The 23,135-nt window shown below is 41.1% G+C and overlaps 1 protein-coding gene and 1 long non-coding RNA gene across 5 annotated transcripts in view; both read right to left on the reverse strand.

Moving 5' to 3' along the window:
- VTI1A (vesicle transport through interaction with t-SNAREs 1A) overlaps positions 1 to 23,135 on the reverse strand; it is a 303,668-nt gene that overhangs the window by 171,526 nt on the left and 109,007 nt on the right. The gene's annotated exons all lie outside the window — the stretch shown is intronic.
- On the reverse strand, positions 1,703 to 21,516 carry LOC135176450 (uncharacterized). Its single transcript, XR_010302655.1, has 3 exons — positions 21,433 to 21,516; positions 20,607 to 20,791; positions 1,703 to 1,812 (listed from the first exon to the last, which is right to left on the reverse strand). It is a non-coding gene; the product is annotated as an uncharacterized LOC135176450 (long non-coding RNA).

Here is a 23,135-nt window from a genome sequence, read left to right on the forward strand (position 1 = left end):
AACTGACAGTGACCTCTGGTTAGCAATCGTGACACTGAGGGATGGAGAAACTGTAGGAATGGAACCATTTTTCCTTCTAGAGAAATGAATTTTCCTAGGGCAAGAACATGAAAAATGCACTATTGCTACATGAATGTTGGTTCCAAGGATAAGGGTTTTAATATTACAGTTAATCAGATTTTTTTTTTCTCACCAGTAGAAGTATTAAAAGACTAAAGAAAGAAGACAAAGATGATCTTGGAGACTATATCAAGCCCATTTCAAAATCAGCAGAGAGGAAGATGAGCCAAGTTTTGGAAAAAGAGTAAAATAAGCAGAAGGCAAGTTGCAGGAATAAACAAACAAAAACTTCCTTTGCCTTGAAGTCTAGCAGCAGTTTGATGCTGTTAATGGAAATATTCCTTATCTTCTCTACAGTTTTATTATGGCTCTGTTAAATAGCAAAATGATAAATATAGCCTTTAAAATTTCAGCTTTCTAGCAACATGACGACAAAGCATCTGAAAGAACCAACACATATGCTTCCTGAATAATCATATCAGACTTCTGGGTTTTTTTTCCCCTTCCTTCTTTTTCATGTTGTAAATTTGCCATGTAATGACAAATTTGGGCATAAAACCTACAAAAGCAGATAAAAATCAGTAGAACTACTCACAGTAGTAAAGCTGTGTGGATGTCTAAATATTTGCAGGTGTCTTAGATAATAAGCTTCCAGAGCAGGAACAGCAGCTCTGTGATTAGTTTGCTAGTATACTTGAAATATATGCAATAATAAGGTTAACTCTGTGGTGCATTTTTGTTTGGCTCATCGTAATTAAATGTTGAATAAGCCTTCCATATTGTATTTTCTTTGTACATCTCCCAGACTCCCACACATATACATAGATATAAATATTTATACAGTACCCACAGAAATAAACTAATATCTTCCTGCAGGTTACATTCAACCAATAATGTATACTGGTCAGCAATGAGCAATCACTCTTATCCTAAAAAAGTGTTTTGCTGCAAAAATGTTAATGAAATCCACAGAAACACTTAGGAACCAGTTTTTTAATCTCATTACCATATCAAGGAGCTCCCTGTTAATCACTGTCCAAATTCATTTGGATTTATTGTATCACAGTTATGCTTACAATTAAATGCCACAAGGTCCCAGTCAGATTAAACAAATGATTTTTTTCCTGTAGTCCTTACAGGACTAGTAGTGACAAATCACATGGAAGTAAAATATATCATAATTAATTAGCACAGGCCCATAGATAACCTCTCCCACAAATCTCCACGGGCAATTTTAATAGCGTTCAATATTTAAATGGAAACCCCTATGAAATTGCTTAAAAATTCAAGGAATACTTGCACTAGTTACAGGTAACGAATATGTCAGTCATGTAATTTTTTTATTACATTAATTATTTCTTTAGGGATGTTAGAAACAAGTAATTATTTTCTTAAAATAAACGATTTGGCAGCAACTGTTTTAAGCATGCCATTGTGAATGGAGCATTATCAAATAATTGTTGCATTACTAAGAACCGACTCAGAGGAAAAGCAACATTTCCTTATCAAAGCACAGAACATCTCAGCGGTGTAAAAACAATATAATCTTCTTTACAGAAGCTTCGGTAAGCTAGCAGGAATTACAGGAGGATAGGTGCTCTTCATATTAAAGATGAACACTGGTGAGAGGAAAAAGGGTTCCACTTTCCTAGCTTGATTTCCAGTAGCACATGTTGGCTGTTCCGTTTCTCTTACATGTGTTAGGGAAAGTAGCAGATGACAGGATTTCAGAGATGTGTTGGAAAAGTCTTCCTTTAGAGGAAGAAATCATAGAATGGTTTAAATGGGAAGGAACCTCAAAGATCATCCAGTACCAACCCCCTGCCATAGGCAGGGACACCTCCCTCTAGAACAGGTTGCTCATGGCCTCATCCAACCTGGCCTTGAACACCTACAGGGAGGAAGCAGCCACAATTTCCCTGGGCAACCTCTTCCAGTCTTTCACCACCCTCACTGGAAAGAACTTCTTCCTATCATCCAGTTGAAAATTCCTCTGCCAGTTTAAACCAAATACTCCTTTTCCAGTCATTACAAGACCTTATAAATAGTCCCTCTGCAGCCCTCCTACAGGCCCCCTTCAGATACTGGAAGGCCACTACAAGGTCTCCTCGAATCCTTCTCTTCTCCAGGCTAAAGAGCCCCATCTCTTGTAGCCTATCCTCATAGAAGAGGTGCTCCAGCACTCTGATCATCAATGTTTTGTCAAATACTATGAACTGGTCCTGGTAATCTCAACCTCTCTGCTTAAAGAAATAGTCTACAGAATCATAGAATTGTCAGGGCTGGGAGGAACCACAAGAATCATCCAGTTCCAACACCCCTGCCACGGGCTGGGACACCTCACACTAAATCAGGTTGCTCAGAGCTCCATCCAGCCTGGCCTGAAGAACTTCTAGGGATGAGGCTTCCACCACCTCTTTGGGTAACCTGTTCCAGTGTATCACCACCCTCATGGTGAAGAACTTCTTCTTAACATCTGATCTGAATCTCCCCTCCTCTACCTTGGATCCATTCCCCCATTTCTATCACTACCTGACACCCTAAAAGTCTCTTGCCAGCTTTCTTGTAGGCCTCCTTCAGATACCAGCGGGCCACAATAAAGTCTCCTTAAAGCATTCTCTTCTCCAAACCAAACAACCCCAACTCTCTCAGCCTGTCCTCACAGGAGAGGAGCTCCATCCCTCTGATCATCCTCATGGCCCTTCTCTAAATTCTACCCAAAACAATTCAAAACAATGTGCTTCCAGAACAGGTAGGCTGGAACATATGGAAACTGCCAAAGGGAAAGCCCTCATTTATTTCCACTATGAAGCTTTTGTCTCAGAGATTTGAATTTGTTTATCAAGTGAAGACTTGGTGCTCCTTCATAAAATCTTCAGTAAACCCTATTTTGTCTGCCTTCAGTTTCTTCAAAACATCAAAATCTCTCATTTCTCATTCATTCCTTGCTGATGTTCATTTAGGGAGACATTAAAAAAATGCTAGCTGAGGAAGACTGTTCTCCTGACACTGGAGAGGAAGGAACCCAACTTAAAATAAATGTTTAATGATGAAATGAACTCAATTTAGCAATGCCCAAAGAAAATCTTCAAGTTAAACAGGAAATTGCAAGAAATTCTCAAGTTTCAACTTTGGATAGTAAAAACTTCAGCTTCTTGGAGAGTGATCTACATCGAGCCACAAACTTGAGCTGAAATTCAAGTTATCTTGTCTTTAGTTATTCTAACTTGAGCTACTTAACTGTTCTTGCCCATCTTCAGCAATCAAACTTACTCGAAGCGTTAGATAATTTCTTTCATTTAGAAGTACCTTGATATTTGGTGCCATGGTCTAGCCATGGTCTAGCCTTGAGCTCTGTGATAAAGGGTTGGACTTGATGATCTATGAGGTCTCTTCCAACCTTGGTGATACTGTGATTTACTCTTGTGCTATGTACAAAAATGAGAACCACTATTAGAAGGGAATTGGGCAGTTAAGGATAATCTAATCTTATGGAATTTGTGGGACAGCAAACAGGCTGAGAATGGAGTATGGAAATGGTCTCACTGTCTCCAAGTCAACCGTCAGCTCAATGAAGAAGAAAAATTCCTGTGTTATATTCAATTCCATCACAGGAATGATTAAGTACACTGGGATTTGTAATATGTCTCTTCAAACTATCTGTGAAGAGTGATAAAAATCAGTGTTTAAAAATCTACAGCTATATTTTATGAATGCTGCTTAGCCTTAAGTGAAATAGCAATAACCAAGACTTCCAATAACAGAGGTCAAAAAAGGGAAAAAAACCCCATTCCCCTTGAAATGAAAGACGTCATAAACTAAAGAATCAAAGTCGCACTTCAGAAAATTAGCATCTGCATCAATAATTAGGTTTGAAGAACTGAGTAATTCAGGAGAAAATGTGACTGAAGTGCAAACAAACAATTTAAAAAGAAAAAAAAAATCTTGCAAAACTTTAAAACATCTACTGCAGCTTCTGGTCAGGAAGAACTTCAGGCATGCATACTTTTCTACCCTGCTTCTAAAGCAAAATGGCCATAAACCCATGGACAGCCAGACGGGGGAAAATCATGTCTGTGTTAGTCTAGTGCAGGGGTCCTCAAAAGTTTTAAACAGGAGGCCTGGGCTCCTCAATTCAAGGGAGATGTTGAGGTGCTGGAATGTGTCCAGAGAAGGGCAACAAAGGTGCTGAGGGGCCTGGAACACAAACCCTATAAGGAGAGGCTGAGGGAGCTGGGGTTATTTAGTTGGGAGGAGGCTCAGGGGTGACCTCATTGCTGTCTACAACTACCTGAAGGGAGGATGTAGCCAGGTGGGGGTTGGTCTCTTCTCCCAGGCAACCAGCAATAGAACAAGGGGACACAGTCTCAAGTTGTGCCAGGGGAAGTATAGGCTGGATGTTAGAAGGAAGTTCTTCCCAGAGAGAGTGATTGGCATTGGAATGGGCTGCCCAGGGAGGTGGAGTCACTGTCCCTGGAGGTGTTCAAGAAAGGACTAGATGAGGCATGTAGTGCCATAGTGTAGTTGACTGGATAGGGCTGGGTGCTAGGTTGGACTGGATGACCTTGGAGGCCTCTTCCAACTTGGTTGATTCTATGATTCACTGTCCTTCAGACACTGTTGGGGACTGGACTATAGTTTGTCGACAGCAGGACTATAGTTTGGTTCCAGCCCAGTAGTGTCAGAGCCGGACTATAGTTTGGTTTCAGCCCAGTCCCAGCTGGTGCTTGAGGGCTGTGGAGGGCAGCAAGCAGATTAAGTGGCAGGAGGTGGCTGCTTGGTTTCCCCCCCAACCCCCAGCAGGGTGTGTGTGTGTGTCTGTAAGTACTGGCAGGTCAGATGGAGGACCCTGGGGGGCCATATCCGGCCTGTGGGCTGTAGTTTGAGGACTCCTGGTCTAGTGGCTTGCAATAGTAGGGACAAAGCCAAGCACCTTTCCACTGGAAGCTCTCCAGAAATTTATCCTACTCTTTGCCAGGCTGTAGATAAACCAGTTGGGTTGTACTGAGTTGTGTCAGGGCTTGCATGAACAACAGCTTCCCCACCTTCACCCGTACCTTGCTGTATTCTACCCCACTGTACATGATGACTAGTCATGGCAGGACAGGGGCTTTGACCATTAATGCCTACTCTCATTTCTGCTGCCAGGTTAAACTTAGCAGTGCATCAAGAGGTCTCAGTAAATTATCCTGTATATATGAAGTAAATTACCTGCTATTGTATAAACAAGAAGGTCTGTACCTCTGCTTTTCAGTGGCAGCTCACCATTAGCGTAGTTATCGCATGAAATCACACCCACAATACCTGAGCAGGGTTAATTTTTGTTGAGGTGCTGTCTGTGGAAGAATAGCCAAAACCACTCTACAGGTGATGGAGGCAATCATCATTAGCTGACCAACTGTGTAGTTAATATCCTGATAAAGAATAGGAGGCAAGAACTGAGCTGGGGATAGCTCAGGAAGTACTTTAAAAGCTGTTTCTCAAGGAAAGCTACTGGCATGATAAAACAAGGAGAAGTCATGCAAAAACGCAGGAGACTTGAAAAATATTTGAAGCAGCATCCAGAACAGGGGAAACTATGATAAAACAAAAGGAAAGGTTTTGTAAGCAAGTGAAAATATTTGGAGATGTTCGAGTACTTAGGGAACAGGCTACCCAGGGGATTGTGGAGTTTCCATCTCTGGAGATATTCAACACCTGCTTGGATGCATTCCTGTGTGATCTGGCATAGGTGATCCTGCTCTGGCAAGAAGGTTGGACTGGATGATCTTTTGAGGTCCCTTCAAGCCCCTGACATTCTGTGAGTCTGTGATTTTAGGACTGCCATGTAAGTCAAATTTGCAAGCTTAGGATGTCAGCAAGATAAATCTGGAACTGAAAATGGTATCTGTCACTGAAAGGCAAGAAGCAGATGTCAGAAACACTGGTGACTGAATTACTTGAAAAGTTTTAAGCTTCAATAGAGGAGAAAATTCTGCAGAAATTCAGCTGCGATTGTCAGTCATAATGCTATCCTGATCAAACCTAAAAACTGCCCCAATAAATGCAAGCCAGTCAATAGGGTTGCCAATTACCACTGTTAACCTTTACAGAATTGATAGCTGTTTAAAATTTCTGACTACAAGCTGTGACATCCAATTGTCTAATTTTCTAGTTCATTAGCCACTGTTTCTCTCTACTTTCAATAGCTATCATTTTACAGAAGTCTGTGAGATTTCAAGATACACAATTTTGTTTATGAAGGTAAAAAATTAATAATATACTTTTAAACTTATTTGGACCCTCATGAATAAATAAATACATAATTGTTAAACCAAAGTAGCATCTAATCAGTTGCCTTTCACATCACAGCGCTGACCCCAATCTCTGGGGCATAAACAAACATGCATACTTTGTGCAAACTTTCATCATAAAAAAGAATGAAATATATTCCAACATAAATATTTCAGCAAATAGTCATGTGAAGGAGCATGAATGTTTAATTTAGACATCACCTCTGTCACTATCTGTTAGACATTGTACCGGTCTTTCTCCTCTGAGAATTCCAAAACATAACCAAGTTTCCAGTGCCCAGCTGAAAACAATATTCCTCATATAATTTCTACCTCTAGGAACATTTAGATATTTTAATACTATGGAAAACCCTCTGCCATACTGGGTCAATTCATATATTTAGTAACACTACCTACAGTCTGAGTAACCTTTTATTGCCTTGCTGACATTGTAAGGAAGGATCTAGCTCAAGGGCCAGACTCTAACAGGTTGGCTTAAATACCATCTTCTTCCATGTGTTTCTACCCAAGCTCCTCAAATCATTGTTAACTAAGTTCAACCAGAAGATGCCACTGTGGCCAAGTTAAGGATCTTTTGTTACACTGAACATCTTGCATCTGTTCAAGAGCTTAACAATGACATATGAGAGAGGAAAATAGGTGGCTTTAATACTGGCTTTCAAAGCTTGGACACATACATTTAAATGAAGTAGCCAGGTAAAGAAAAATGTATGGTTTCCATATGTTTTGTCATCCAAGACAATAATACACCCCCCACCCCCAGACTGCATAGAAGGACCTTTGATTCACTTCCTCAAACTACACAAGCATGTAATGACCTTTAATTGCACTAGAGCTATGATCTCCTGTTTGGGCATGTACAACGAAGTGAGTTTCAGCGCATGTCTGGAGACAAATGGATATGCAATACACAGAAAAACAGGGGCTGCAAGGGACCTTCAAACCTCATTCAGTTCAACCCCCTGCAGAGCAGGATCATCTATACCAGATCACACAGGAACACATCCAGGTGGGTTTTGAATACCTCCAGAGAGGGAGACTCCACAACCTCCCTGGGCAGGCTGTTCCAGTGTTCTGGCACGCTCACAGGGAAAACATCCCTGCTCATGTTTACATGAAACTTCCTATGCCTCAACTTCCACCCATCGCCCCTTGTCCTGCTATTGGGTATCACCCAGCAGAGCCTGGCTCCATCCTCCTGGCTCGCAGCCTTTACGTATCTATAAACATGAACGACGTCTTCCCTCAGTCTCCTCTTCTCCAAGATAAAGAGCCCCAGCTCCCTCAGTCTCTCCTCATAAGAGAGATGTTCCCTTCTCTTAAATCATCTTTGTGGCTCTGTGCTGGACTCTCTCAAGCAGTCCTACGTCCTTCTTAAACTGTCTAAATGGAATGAAAACTTATGCTCAGCAACTGAGCTAATTTCTCTGGGTACAACATTACTGCTTCATGAACAGCAGACATTTTTACTTAAGTAGCACACTAAAGTTAAGCATACATTCTTCAATCTATGTGTTAAGTTCATAATAGGGAATAAAAATATAAATCATAATTTAAAAAGCACATACTTAAGTGTTTCCATGAATCCGGAAATCAAATGCTTCTAATGTGACACTTTATCTTCAAAACTGAGCTTAAAATGGCATGACTTAGAGGAGTAACAACAGCATAACCTCTTTTGTACTTGGTTTGCAAATTACTTCATATTTTTCTCCATTGGTGCTCAGTACAGAACTGGCACTTCTTAGAACATGTTGCCTAAGGCTTAAGGCAGTAACAGAATGTGGAAGCAACTCAACAAAAGCTGCAACTGATGCCACTTTACAGTGTCCTTGTTCTCCTTTTCTCTGCTTTCTCTCTCTCCCTTCTAAAGTGTTCTGACAAGTAAGCTTGGCAAGATGGGATCTATGCCCACAGCCTTGTAATCACTTTTCACTGTCTGGGTTCTTAGGTGAAACTTCTGGTGTTTACCAGAACACCTCAACTTTCTTGGTATAACAGTATGCAAATGTTCTTGGAGGAAGATCTGTCAATGAGTAATTGGTAGGGCTGCAAATTTGTAATGAGAGAATCAATATGTTACCACATATGAAAAATGGATACCAGAACAGAGTTCAATAGGAGGAAACAGTGCAAGCAAATACATGTCTAGTTCAGAAGCAGCCACAGAACAGCTGTCTTATAACCTGACACATACAAACAGAAGTCCCTCAAAGCATCCTTTTAAGAAACCTTTAAAAGCTCTTAAAAATTAAAAGCTGCAATTACAGTGTTGGAGAGGAAGAGTATGAGAAGGATCAAAGACACGGTCAATGTTTCTAAGGCCTTGAGAACTTGGGGGACTTCTTCAATCAAAAGTCACAAGTGGTACCAGAAAGCGCCATACCAACCTAATTTCTGCAAATCTAGGCTGGAGGTAAAAAAAAAACTTCTCATAGTTAAGAACCTGGTGATTTACTTAACTGACAATATGCATGGGATGAGCTGAGGTTTCAATGGTAATAACAGTGTCTGCTCTTACCTTACAGCTTCCAATCAGCTCCAGAAGACAGTGAAAAACATTCCATGCTTTTGTGCCTTATAGAAAGGTCTTCTTACTTGCTCACTCAGTTTTCAGTACTTTTGTGGTTTATGGGAAATGCCATTCATTTTTTAAGTGATCAAAACAAGCTTAGAACTAGTCTGGGGTGAAAAAATTCTCAATGACATTTTTTCCCCCACCCCTCTTCACTTATTGCATACTACAGCATCTACTGCATCCAAGGCTAAACTATAGCAACTACTCTATTACAAAATCACAGAAATAATCATGTTGGAAAGGACCTTTGAGATCATCAAGTCCAATCTATCACCCAACATCGTCTAATCAACTGAATCATGGCACCAAGTGCCACATCCAGTCGTCTTTAAAATATCTCCAGGGATGGTGACTCCACCACCACCCTGGGCAGCCCATTCCAATGCTAATCAGTCTTTCTGTGAAGAACTTCTTCCTAGCATCCAGCCTAAACCTCCCCTGGTGCTGCTTAAGACTGTGTCCCTTCGTTCTGTCACTGGTTGCCTTTTAAGAGTTATTATATGAACTTGTCAGTATGGCTCTAATTGTACCAGATTCTTCATCAAGTTGCATCACAGGATAATACAAATTTGTTATCAAATTTGAAATACTATTTTTTTTTTAGTTCAGAAGTATGGTGTTTTTTTTCTGACTAGTGACAGTACAAATTGAAGTCAGAATCTGAAGCTCTAATTCAACTAATTTCTAACTTGTACATCTCCAGAACTAAGGTCCTAAGAGTCTAAAACTGTAACATTTAAAAGCTGCCTTGATGGTATGCAAAGTTGCATCTTAAAGTGGAAAAGGGGAGATTTAAACTAGATGTTAGGAAGAAGTTCTTTACAGTTAAGATGGTGAGACACTGGAACAAGTTGCCCAGGGAGGTTGTGGATGCTCCCTTCCTGGAAGTGTTCAAGGTTAGGTTAGATGGGGTCTTGAACAACCTGTACTAATGGGAGGTATCCCTGCCTATGGCAGGGGCTTGGAACTAGATGATCTTCTAGGTCCCTTCCAACCTAAACCATTCTATGATTCTACTATCTGCTGTCTAAGAGACCAGGCATTGCATAGGCACATTTTTTTCCCACCTCTTTGCTTGTTCTAAACCACTAGCTAACATATTTCAAGTAATGTTTCACACCATTACTGGAACATTTTTAAAAGAAGAAGGGGAATCTCTCTGTGTCAGGAAGCATAGGACAGGTTCAGTACGTGGAGGTACTGAGCAAAAGGAGGAACTATTTTTTCAGTAACAGTCCATTTCAAACTCATCATGTCAAATTGTAATTAGGATTACACGCAGAGAACAGAACAGATTAAATGTTGTTTTCTGCTGCTGGCCTCCATGCCCACAACAAAATTGATGGCATATTTATATCTCAAAGATAAAATAACTGGTTTAAAATGGACAATGTCAGACAGATTGGCACTGTAAACAAATAAATAAGAATACATTTCTAAGTGGATGAACAAAAGGAACTGGATGTGGTCCTTAGGAAATCATTCTTCACACTGAAACCACAAAATTATTGTTATGTAGGTTACTATAATTAGAAAGAAACTAGATTTCTAGAAATAATATTGTTTAACAACATTAATGGATCTCATCATTTTTAGGATTTCTTATTGTAAGAGAAAACTTGCACAATGTGGTGGTTTTACACCGCTTAGAATTTGAGATTTACACCCAAAGAGCAAATTACCAACAATTCAGAATTTGGAAATAAAATAAAATTATTATTTACAAAAATAGGCCAAAAAACAAAAGGTAATAAACATACACAAATACATATGCAACAAGACAATAGCCCAGCTACCCCCCTGGACAGAGCCCAGGGGCTGCTGCCAGATAACACAATATTATCTCTTCCCTGCTCCCAGTCCACAGCCTAAACCATGATCAACACAGTGAAGAAAGCAAGGCCAGAGGGAGAGACAGGGGGAAAAAGAAGCAAGCAAGAGAGCCCAGAACATGTTGTGCTTTAAAGTACATAAGATTTTTAGACCAATGGAATGGGATAAACATATCTCTTATATTTTGTTCAGCCTCTTGAGAGTTCATCCTCCTGAACTCTATAGAAAAAAATATTTACAACTAAGACCCTAGTCCTAAACTATAACACACAATGAAATTTTCCTAAACAGACTATGGAGAAATAAATTAATCAAGTGCATTAGCAAAAAAAGTCCACACCATATGTTTGTTTTGTCTTCTTAAACTAAAATTTTGGCAGAAGCCAAGGCAATTTTTGGTCACAAGGGGAGAAGAGCAGAGAGTTAACTCTAACAGAATTTGTTGATTTCATGAGTGTAACAAATTGGAACTAGCACTTGTCTGTATACGTAAGTTGTGGATGAAGAGCAGCCATGCCCTTTACTTCATAACATGCTTCTGGAGCTGACTGTAACAACAGGAAAAGCACGGTCAGTCCTGTCTGAAATAGAAACAGCTCATTTTCATGGGAGAAAAGGTACAAGAGGAGTCCATATGCTCAGTGCAAAACTGGAAGTGTGAACATCTCAGATCATAGTTCAAATCAATTATCTATTTGACACAGCATTAAATAACTTCCAAAGAAGCAGAAAGCACCCTGAAACAAAATAGTCTGAAACCATCAGTGGCTGAGTTTGAAGTTCTTCGAATGCTTACATCTCTGGAATGATTTGTTTCTATATTATTTCAGATGGGGCTTTTAAATAGGATCTGGCAGTGTATCTGAACACAGACCTCATAAACCTTAATCATACAGATGCTGGCTTTAGCTCCGATTGCTGTGCTACACAAGAGAATGATTTCCATACTTCCGAAGCTCAGACAAGTGCAGAACATGGCTCTAAGTTGGCAGGCGACTGTAGTGGAGGGGCAGCAGCCCCAAAACTGAGGCTTTTTCTATGCCTTTACATGCCCAGACATGTTCTTCTGCCAGGACCCACGAGGCAGCAAACAAATTGTGTAACACACACACACACGCACAGCCCGTGTGCCCCTGGGGTCCGCCCAGGTAATCCCCTATTGGGAGGTCCAGGCATGTCTCTACTGCATATTGGGGCAAGGTTTGGCTTACGGCCAACCTGATTGGTCATTTTAGATGTCCAATGAGACACGAATCTTGACCCAGAGCCCATAAAGTGGGGTGCACAGCAGCACCACGTGGTCAGACGGTCAGACTGTTCAGACGGTCCAGAGGTTCAAACCGTTCAGAAGCTTAGAGCATATAGACTCAGCTCTGATCCACAGCAGCATCCTGCTGCCCTGACCCTTGTCAGGCTTGCATGGCCTAGACAAAGGATCAGGCCTTACTTACTTGCAAACACTTCAGAGGCTCAGACCTCATTCATTGATCTCAAGGTGCAGTCAAGCTACCTGCGAATCCTTTGAGAAGCAGAGCACATTCATGCCTGCACCATACATATATGGGGAGCCGAGAACCCCGTCTAAGCCTAGAGCTATCTTGATTCATCTACGGAGCTTGTCTCCATGCAGCACGGCATAGACCCTGCTTGCCCGGCATAGATATTGCTTGCCAGCTATCCTGTAACTCTGGAAAGACCCAGAGTCAGCAGACCCCTTTCCAAATGGTCTGCAAACCTGCAAATGCAGCCTGCTAGCTGTGAGACCGTGTCAGAAGCTGCACGGACTAATCCTTCTCCTGCATCGGGAAATTCCTGCCAGCTGATCATCCCTGGACACGCACAGCATCCAGAAGCCGCAGCACCAAGGCAGAGACTACTTCACCCCAGGAGAGAAGGTTAGAAAAACTCTGTTTACCCTAGAGACTGGGAAGACTGGGAAAACCTTTATCAGCCCTTGCAAGCCGGGACAGACTCCAGCTCACCAAGACCCCAAGTACTGGGCACACACTGAGACAGATTCCCGGGAGGGTGATTAATGATTAATACTCAAGAGCAGCACACCTAAGTAAGCTTTAAACCTTTGTAATATAAGTTATCTCTATCTAAAGAGCACACACAGTTTCAGCCCTTGCTGGGCAAACACTAGAGTTGTTAAGAGGCATTAAGCCTAAGAAAATATTTCTCTCTGTCCATAATTGTTAATAATTTGATATTTCTGTTTAATAATCAATCCCTGTAAATATATCCCAAGCTGTTTTCATAACTTTGCATAAGAACCTGATTTCATAGTGGTTGGGGGTGGTATAAATTTGTAAATAGTAATTCTAATAAATAATTTTATAAAAAATCAAAACCACCTCAAATTAATTTCTCACCTCCCCCTAACAGAGAAGGAATAGAGAAAACCCCTCCACGACAGTGACTGTGCTTGCCAACTCAGAGTGGTTCCAGGTAGAAAGCAGTAACTTCACCTACACTACAAAAAAGTAGGTAAGTTGCCAGTTAGTTTCTGAATGACTTGGTGCTGACTCAAAATATTGGAGATGTTCCTGCATTTCTGGGCAGCATGAGGTGCTTAAGGAAGGAGCTTTCCACAAAAGGAAAAGCTTGCCACAGCACTTTGAGCAATGGGCCCATACCACAAAATAACTTTCTGACCGGAATGGTGGAGGCAGAAATTTTAGTCCACAAGGTTTGATGCAAGACACTTGTGATTTCTAGATCTACACTAGGGGAATAAGCAGAGGAATATAGGAAGAGCATCATGGCACAGAGCACTGTGTGCTGAAAATCTCCTCCTTTTGCACTAACCTCTAACACACCTTTTTCTCTCAAACTGCATATATATTGTTTTCAGAGGTTCAGTCCTAAGACTCTGGCTACAGACAGCTGATCAAACTGCTAAAAGTCTGGAGCCATCCATTCATTGCATGAGCTGATGTAATCAACTCTCCTCACATTATGTACTCTTAAACCATCAGTTTAAACCACCCTTGCAGGCCAGAACTGATTGCAACAAAGCAGTAATTAATACATAATCAGTATTAGCTACACATCTGAGAAACAAATCATGAAGCTATCACAACTGAACTGATCATTCATTCACATCCTAAACCACACCACGAGTACAACACTCTGCATAGTGAAGGCTTCGTTAGGGTTGCAGCCTTTAGGCACCGTACTAATAGATTAATAAAATAATAATAAGGAATAGAAGTTTAAAAGAAACTCAGGCATATATATTTTGCACCCAACTTCCTGCAATTACCCCAGAGATATAATCCCATGTGCAGTTATAAGTATCAGAGATCTGTTTAATTAACTTTTTTCAATCTACCAGGCTTAAACTTTTACTAATGCTTCCTTTGAACAGGCATTTTTTAAAAAGACTAACCTGAACTTTAGGGGGAGGGAAGGGTATAAAAGGGCAAGGAAAAAAATATACCTGTCATGCAGTGACAGAAACCTTTTAAGTATCACAGAAACATCCAGGTTGGAAAAGACCCTCAGGATCACCAAGTCCAAAATAACCCTATTCAACAAGATTCACCTCAAACGATATCCCTAAGCACCACATCCAAACGACCCTTAAACACATCCAGGGTTGGCAACTCAACCACCTCCCTGGACAGCCCATTCCAAGGCCTGACCACTCCATGAAAAACTTTTTCCTAATGTCCTACATTCCTGCGTGGATCAAATTCTTTGTTGGGAGAAAGCATGTTTGGATGCACTGTGAGAAGTAAAAATAAATGAAAAATAAAATAAATTTAAAAACAAACTAAAAGAGGAGAAGTAGTAAATGAAAGAATTGCTTGTCAGAGGCTGCACAGCATACAGAACCTAGGGTTGCCGCTACCTGGAAGTGTGCAGTATGTATGATCTTAGAGGTCTTGGTTAAGTCTGTAATCTTGTGTTTTAACTCATCTTCTAGGATTAACTCCTCATCATTTTAAACATGCATATATACACATATGTTAAATATGCTCAGGGTAAGATGCATCTTTATATATCTTCTGTGTGAACTTGCTAGAAAAGAAGCAAGCAAATGTCACAGCAGTGATTCTCAGGAAGCCTTTGTAACTTCAGTGTCACGTCACCTACCGCTCAGAATAAAGCCTGCTACATGTACAGCCTTTACACCTCCTGGGGCCACGTATGGCAGCTAGTTTTTTGCCAGGTAGCACTACCAGAACTGTGCAGTATTGTTCCTGGGATATTGTTCTGCACTGACCACAAACTGAAGCACTAACTTTATGAGGAACAACTTCAACAATTTTGGAAATGGCACTGCTCCAACAGGACACACCCCGGAGTGCACTACAGCGCTGCCTTGTAAACTCTTTTACTAATTTCATAATAAAGGCTTAGAAATCAGACTTCTTGCAGGTGATAATTAAATATAAAATCAAGGCAAAACAGATGTGTGATAAAATCCTGGCACCAGTCTACTTTAAACGAGTTTTAGCATCGATTTCCGGCCACCCCAGCCTGGCTAAATGCTCTGGGTCCCCCTCTAGTGCATATTGCCAGGGTCTTTTACTATGTGCTTTGCCTCTCTCAACACTGCTTTTAAAGTTTCAGTTACCATTACAACATCTAAATGTGGAAAGGTTTAACACTTGATTTTGTTTTGTTCAAGTTAAAATCCTCTGCTGCAGTTCATGGTAAAACTTTTTTAAAAGCCCCATAAACTTTTTATGCACTTTTCAGCTCAATACCAGCTCATTTTTCTTTGATGACATCAGTGCAGCAGTGATTTTCTGTTGCACTTCAAAAAAAGGGGACTAAACTACTGAGAACTTTCAATAGTTCCATAAAATGAGGCCTACACCCTGAGAGGGCAAAGTAAGTAATAGCTCAGCTCTCCTCCCTCCTCACCACTTCTTCATCCATCGACGGAAAACTACAAATGGCAGAGCTCAAATTATACATTTTTAACTATCAAATTATAAGTGAACCAGACCCACAAACACACACAAGGGTCCATTAACATATCCCTCACAAACTGGAGGTTGCATGGTCTACTCGACGAGAATAAAACCAGACTTTGTACCTACAAACCTGACTTAGCTTTGGAAATTCCCAGGCTGTTTGAAACATCTGATATTGGACTTCACCTCTACAGACCTGGATTAACTTTGGAAATGCCCACTGCAGCACATAAAGAGTGATGAGCCTATATTATCAGCCTGGTTTTCCTCAAGGAAGGACCAATTTCATTTGCTTTCCTCTGTGTTGGAGAACAAGAGCATGTCAACTGATTTTCTGTGCTGGGTTGAGATTTCCTCTGCCCCCACCACGGGGGCTACAGGTGCAGCTAAGCCTCCAGCCACACAGGGATACACAAAGGCACTCTTAGCACAGAGCACATGGTGGCATCCCCCTTCTAATTCTTGCTGTACAGACAGCACAATTACTAAGCTATGCCCCACACAGGTGGTTTCCCGTCCCCTTCAAAGTGGCCCTTACACCCTGTTGCACTGCCTGGCTCAATACTGTGTTCACTTTGTTACCAGTGAGCCTGCCAAGTTTGCAGAGGCATGGGATAAATTTGCCCAAGAATGGCATAAGCCACTTTTATTTGTCATATAAGGAAGTGTGTAACTAGATGCCATGTCTCTACTAAGGCCTGTCTGGTTTGGCTCAGGAGCAAGGCCATAGCCACTTAGACAAGCCACTAAACCTCTGACCTGTGTGAACCCATAGAAAAGCATAGCAACATCAGGAGCTCAGGCGGCTCCTGACCCTGCTGCTTTCTGCTATCCCAGGTACAACGAAGATCGGGAGCACTGGTGATGAGTAGGATACATGTTCTGGCTTTGGATATTAAAAGTTGCTACAATTAAAGCCATAAATAAAATTAATTTCACCCTGTACTCTGCATTACAAAGTTTATTTGCTATTGAACTCTTAGTGACCTGTACATAACGCTGTCCCGATTCCTCTGCTGGTCAGCTACTTGGGATTAGCATATGACATACAAAAATCATCACACTTTAAACAGCATACATCACAGCCCAGGAAGGGGTCCCACATTGTCCCACCCCCATGGTTCCTGGTTTTAAATGGAGGGGGAAGGTCTGAAGAATCAGTGAGCTTGTGCAAACATGTCTCCCACATTACCTCTGCTCATCCAGTTTCAATGTCTATGAATTACAGAAGCTAAGAGAAAGAACAAAGAGACTACACAAAACCTAGTTATTTTAACAATCTCTTTTGCATAGTAATTAATTAGATCAGCCCTCTAAGGGCCTCCAAAGATCCTAAGGTAAACTTAATTTGCTGTAATTAAATTAAACACTACTGAGCTAAAACTTAACTTACAATGCCTAGAAAGAAGGATAAAAAAACATGCCTACAAAACCTCTGGACAAAAAAGTCAGAAAATACCACCCAAAAAAAACCCCAACAACTTTATTTTGATCCTTTGGTCTAGGTTTCAACACCTTAACATGAACCACAGCACTATGTTCAAAGGTTAAGTGATACTGTATCCTATGCACTGGATGGAGCTGACAGTTGGATTCCTTTCTTAATGCAAAAGTTTGAAGTCAGTTCTAAGCTGATGATTGCATTTTCCATCCTTTACAGGCAGAACAGAAATGGCCTATTTTGAAAAAGGAGGTTTATAGCATTTATAATTTTATTGCTTTTATTTATGCAACTGCATTAGTACATTCTTCTCCTCATGCCTGCCTACAAAGATCTTCATATACACAGATGTCCTCACCTTGAAACAATTCAGTCATTTCTTCATGTGAACATGTGTGGCCTGTGGATTGCCTGTGAACTATTTGTCCTAGATACTGTTGTGATTACTCGTAATTCATATTTTTCTCTCTGCAACACTTGATTAATCACCTCCATCTCCTGTTACTGTTCTTACTTGCTGACTGGATGAACCCCAAAGAACTTTTGTGTTCACATGCCTGAGTCAAATACTTGTAATCACATACTTCAGCACAGTTACCTGTTACCATTTCTTTCCCTCTGTTAAGAAACTTACTACTAGGAACACTCAAAGTGAATGTAAAAAGCAATGTGAAAAACTAAAAGGCATTCACAGTGTTCTTCTAATGAATGCTCATAACTTTTTTTTTTTTTTAAACAGCATCAGTCCAGAGAATAGATAAACAAATCAAAAAATAACCCTAGAACACTACTTAGAATGCAATTATGACAACAGAATTTCTACTCTAATATTACAAGCAAGGGAGTCAAAACAAACAGGAAGTTTAACTGCCAAACTGGGAAAACAATTTTCCTGGGGAGGTTTCCTTTTAAAAATAAAGCTAAAGCCAGATCTTTGCATACTCTCACCTCTAAAAGTAGATGGTAGCTATTAGTTTTACTAAAATTATTACTGAACTTATACTCAGAAATAAAGGTTCAATGGCTACTTGATCTGCCAGGAGAATGAAAAAAAGGAGGTGAGAGAGAGAAACAACTCGAAGTGTTCTGAATAAATGGCATTTAGGAGAAATTACAAGTGTTTCCCTTGAATGCTCTTTTGGCTTTGAGCAATAATGCTGCCCACAAAAATCTGGTTTGCATCATCTAAATGCCTTGAAAAAAGAACTCATAATTTAGGAGGGGGGGAGGGGGGAATGATGGCTGCCACTTAGCTGTAAAGAGCAGCACTAGTGTTAGAAATAGTTTTCTATGATATTTTTGTTCATGTTCTGGGTTTTTTCAGCAGTAGAAGTAATTACTGTGGTTTGTGAGGGCAGTGTTTAGTGCTATTACCCTTTAAACACTGTACACAAACACTGAGCCTGACTCCAGGAAGGTTGAATGCAGCCACAAGCTCAGCTGTAGCCACATCCTTGCCTTCAACCCACCAAGGATCCCCAGTGATTTCACAAGAAGTAAAGGCTCTGCTCCAAAAAGAGGTGTGTTGCCTTTGATCCAATTTCTTGTCTGTTTGAAAGAAACATTCTTTTATACCTTATATAATAATTTTATGCACCATACTTTCATTTAAAGGCATGAGTGGAATGATACACTTCAGTGTCACAGACTGGATATTCTTTCCCATTCTTAAATGGTGCCCAGTGCCAAGTCTAACTGTGCTCTGTGAACTTGGCATTTCGATATCCAGGAAGATCCTTTACAAACTTTAGAAGTTTCTTTGAACAAAGATGTCCCTATATAGCATGAGCTGGATTTCTGAAATGCTATCACTGGTGAAGCAGGTATTGATGATGACAGAGAGGGCGCAGGCAGATCTGAAGGTCAGGATGCATTAGATAAGGCTTTTACAATATCAGTATTTGAGGAATTAGCTTGTACCAGCCCCATGCATTACAGTGACCCCTTAGGGTCTACACTTGAAATAGCTCCTAACAGCCAACTAGGAGGTTTGCAGAAGCTCCAGATCCCGCTGTGATCCCCTAAGCTTGCACACACGATTCTGTCAGCTATATGTGGACCCAGCCTTTCCGCCTAGGGAAGGCAGAGCTCAGCAGCTCTGCACTGATCAGCCTCCCCTCCAGCCAGCAGAAGGCCAGTACAGAGTTCAGGAAGCTACACACTGCTTCAGCCTCTTTTTATTGGCACAAAACCTGATGTAACTTTGGCATATAATCTGCAATTAATTCTGATGCCTGTAGACAATATGCAAATAGTCAACTGGATGCCAGCTCATTCCTCTCTTTCCATACAGCCTTATTTTGTAATAATTTGCTAGGAAGGTGTCTTTGGGACTAATTTTTTTAAACTTCCCTCCAAAGCTCAGAGGGATTGTGCTGTATTGACCCTTGAACCAGCTGAAGAAGCCTGGAAATGGCCTTTACAACCTGAATGGCATGCAGGATGCAAGGAAAGCTTCTGCACCTTCAGTGTAACATGAATCACCTCTTACAGAACATAGTGATTTAGCGGTGTATCATATGTGAACCCTCACTGTATTTTTAGCTCTTGCTGGGAAAAAAAAAAACAAACCTGCCCCCCCCCCCCCCCAAAAAAAAAAACCAAAAAAAACCAAAAACCCAACCAAACCATCCCAACTAAAGAATACAACAAGCCAATTTTTTTTGCCCTCGTGAGAGTGACAGAACACTGGAGCAGGCTGCCCAGGGTGGGTTGCAGAGCCTCCCGCTCTGGAGATACTAAAAACCTGCCTGGATGTGTTCCTGTGTGATCCAGTATTGGTGATCCTGCTCTGGCAGGAGGGTTAGACTGGATGATCTTTCAAGGTCCCTTCCAGCCCCTGACATTCTGTGATTCAAACCAACCCACCCATCAAACCCCGTCCCCCTCAAAAAAACCACCAAAACAAAACCCATCCCCAAGCCTAGTTAGTAGCAAGGACAGTGCACTCTCAACGTAAAAAAGCCTCGCCCTGCACTGAGCACCAGGCCACAGGGATGGGCCTTTATCAACACTTGGTGCTGCTCTGATTACAAAGCTGGTTGGTAGTCCCTCCCTCTTGCAGCACTCCCATCAGCTGACTGTCAATAGACTAGTTTGCACAGCTCATAAACCCCAAACACTCTCTATCAGCCGACTGCCTGATGCACTTTAACACTTAGGTGTGCAATCGGCCAAGATGCAAGTAACACCATGGGACAAACTTTTAAATTCAAAGAGAAAAAATACTACCTTTCCAAACGATGGATTAAGTGCCTCTTAACTGGCTCCGCACAAAGGGTGTGTCTGCCTAATTGGGCTAATTACAAGGAACATATTGAGCACCCCACATTCCTCAGCCCAGACAATAGGTAAGTGGCACACCTAATCCCTTTAAATAGGATGCCTGGTGTTTCCTGCAAATCTGTTTATACTGTTTAGCAAATGGGAATTAGTATTTGCTAGCATAAATGCCCTGCTGTGCAGACCTTTGTTAACTTCAGGCTACTTCCTTGTTCTCTTAAGGCTGTTAAACGAGGCAATCTGGCCTTAATATGTTTCAGCGCTGTGTCCACTACTTATCTTCCAAGACTTTTGTTTTCTAATGCATCCCCGTAAAGGTGTGAGGGATTCTTCCTTGCGACAACAATTGGTTCAATAATTACAGGTTCGCCTGAAAAAAGACAAATACGCTCTGTGGAAAATCAAATACCCAGATGGAGGCTGGGTGGAGGAGAGATAAAGACAACCTCAAGGTATATGAATACAGGGGGGAAAAAATATGTCTGGTATAAGAAGCCTATAGGCCTTTTAGCATTCTCATAATTACAGAAAATTAATTAATGGTTATGCATTTTACAGAATCTGTTAGAGGTCTACGGGGATATTGCATCAGGGAAAAGATTAATTTGTGTAGACTTTGTGTGGTTCTTTGGCTCACAAAATGATCGAAACCAATGATATTTGGGATTAAGGAAATATTCCTGAGTATTCACCCTTCTGTGTCTAAATTATGGAAGATAAGGTCTCTGTTCCAAAGAGCTTACAAAACAAACACGTTTACAAAGTAGCAAAGTATCCTCTGTCATTAGCTCCATTATCTCTAACATATGGAAAAATAATTAATACTATGGCTCCTACACACCAGGAAAAAAGCCACTGAGGACCCCTAGTTAACTTTTCAGACTTCAGTTAACTTTTCAAGTATTAGCCTGCCATGCAAATGAGCACTCATCACATATGCACACACAGATCTGTCCAAGGCACAAGTGTATGACCTGCCAGCAGTGGATTTCTGCAACCTCTCAAACTTACCTTCTGACCATGTTACCCCTTGATCATCACCTTGACAGGAAAACAATTCTGCCAAACCCAACTGCAACGTTCAGCAAGATGGAGAGACAACCACTAACCTGGGCTTACCTCAGTATTGCAGCTGCAATAAATAGGCCCCCTCCCTGCATCTCAGAGGTTTTCTTTCCCTCCTCCACCCTCCCCCTGGCCAGTGAAGCAAGCCATACTCATCACCAGAAGTTCCTTGTCACTTTAAGGACTGAAACAGAAAAACCTGTACCATTTTTACACTTTTGTTATTTCTTTTCACTCCATTCGAACTCCTTCCCCCTGGGAGTTAGCCCTCCACCAAAAGTTTCTTTCAGTAAATCACCAGTTCTCTCTATTAAGCTTACCCACCCCTGCCTAGCCTTAACACTGCTTTCTTTGTACTTGCCTGGTGAACTGACCAGCTACAGAGCACAATAGCTACAATTACTAAATTACACTGCCTGTCACTACCTTTTGTATCATACCTCTAACAGGTGTCATTACTATGATAGGCAAATTGTAATCATCATTTCACTGCCCCCAGAGTCTTAATAATGTATTTTTTTATTATTATTTTATTTTACATTATATATATATATATATATATGGATAGTGCATGGAGCTTGAGTGGTTGGTAAATGCACAGGACTGGAAGATTGGACTGTGCAGACTGCAGACACGAACAGCAGCATTTAGGACAACAAAACCGAATGCTGCCACAGCCCTGACACCACAAATACATGCACAGAGGGAGAGACATTAAAATAGTAATGCTAACAAATGTGGTTATAGAAAACAAACTGGTTTGGAAAAGATGCACACAAGGCATTTCTGAGTTGAGGCTGTTCCCCTGCCCTTACCTCACCCAGCTGTGCCTCGACACTGCATCACTACCAGGACCTACTCTTCTGAGATCCCTTGCAAAATCCAAATGGGTGAGAAAAGCATAAGGGCATTGTGGGTTATAAATCCTATGATTGCAGTAAATTAAAGCAATTTTGGGGAACAACTGATATACAAACATAACGAAATCCTGATTCTGTGATTCACATGCAGAAATTAAGTTTAAGCAAGGTTTAACCAAACTAATAAGAAACTTCTGTACATAGGCCAGTAGAAGCTGCCATAACCTTTTCAAAGTGATAAACACAGAATCACAGAATTGTCAGGGTTGGAAAGGACCTCAAGGATCATCCAGTTCCAACCCCCTGCTATGGGCAGGGACACCTCACACTAGATCAGGTTGCTCAGAGTTCCATCCAGCCTGGCCTTAAAAACTTGCAGAGATGAGGCTTCCACCACCTCCCTGGGAACCCTGTTCGAGTGTCTCACAACCCTCATGGTAAAGTTCTTCCTAACATTCTATCAGAATTTCCTCACTTCTAGTTTCGCTCCATTCCCCCTAGTCCTATCACTACTAAAACCACATAATAGCAAACGGGTTCTTAGAACTCAACCTGATAATGAAGACATTGACAGCCCTATCAACACAGTTCAAATATCATCAGTTCAATGAACAGACAGAAATAGAACACAGAAAACTTCACACACTGGCAGTGTAATACCTGGAGTTACAGAAACTGAAGCTGTGCCAGCCGCCCTTAGCTGAGAATCTCCCCTCTTTAATTCACACCACCAAGAGGCTCTGGATAAACAGAAAGGAACTGCAACAAGTCCTGCTAGATAAAACTGTT

The sequence above is a fragment of the Pogoniulus pusillus genome, chromosome 6 (genome assembly GCF_015220805.1).
Source record: "Pogoniulus pusillus isolate bPogPus1 chromosome 6, bPogPus1.pri, whole genome shotgun sequence".
Taxonomy (NCBI): Eukaryota; Metazoa; Chordata; class Aves; order Piciformes; family Lybiidae; genus Pogoniulus; species Pogoniulus pusillus.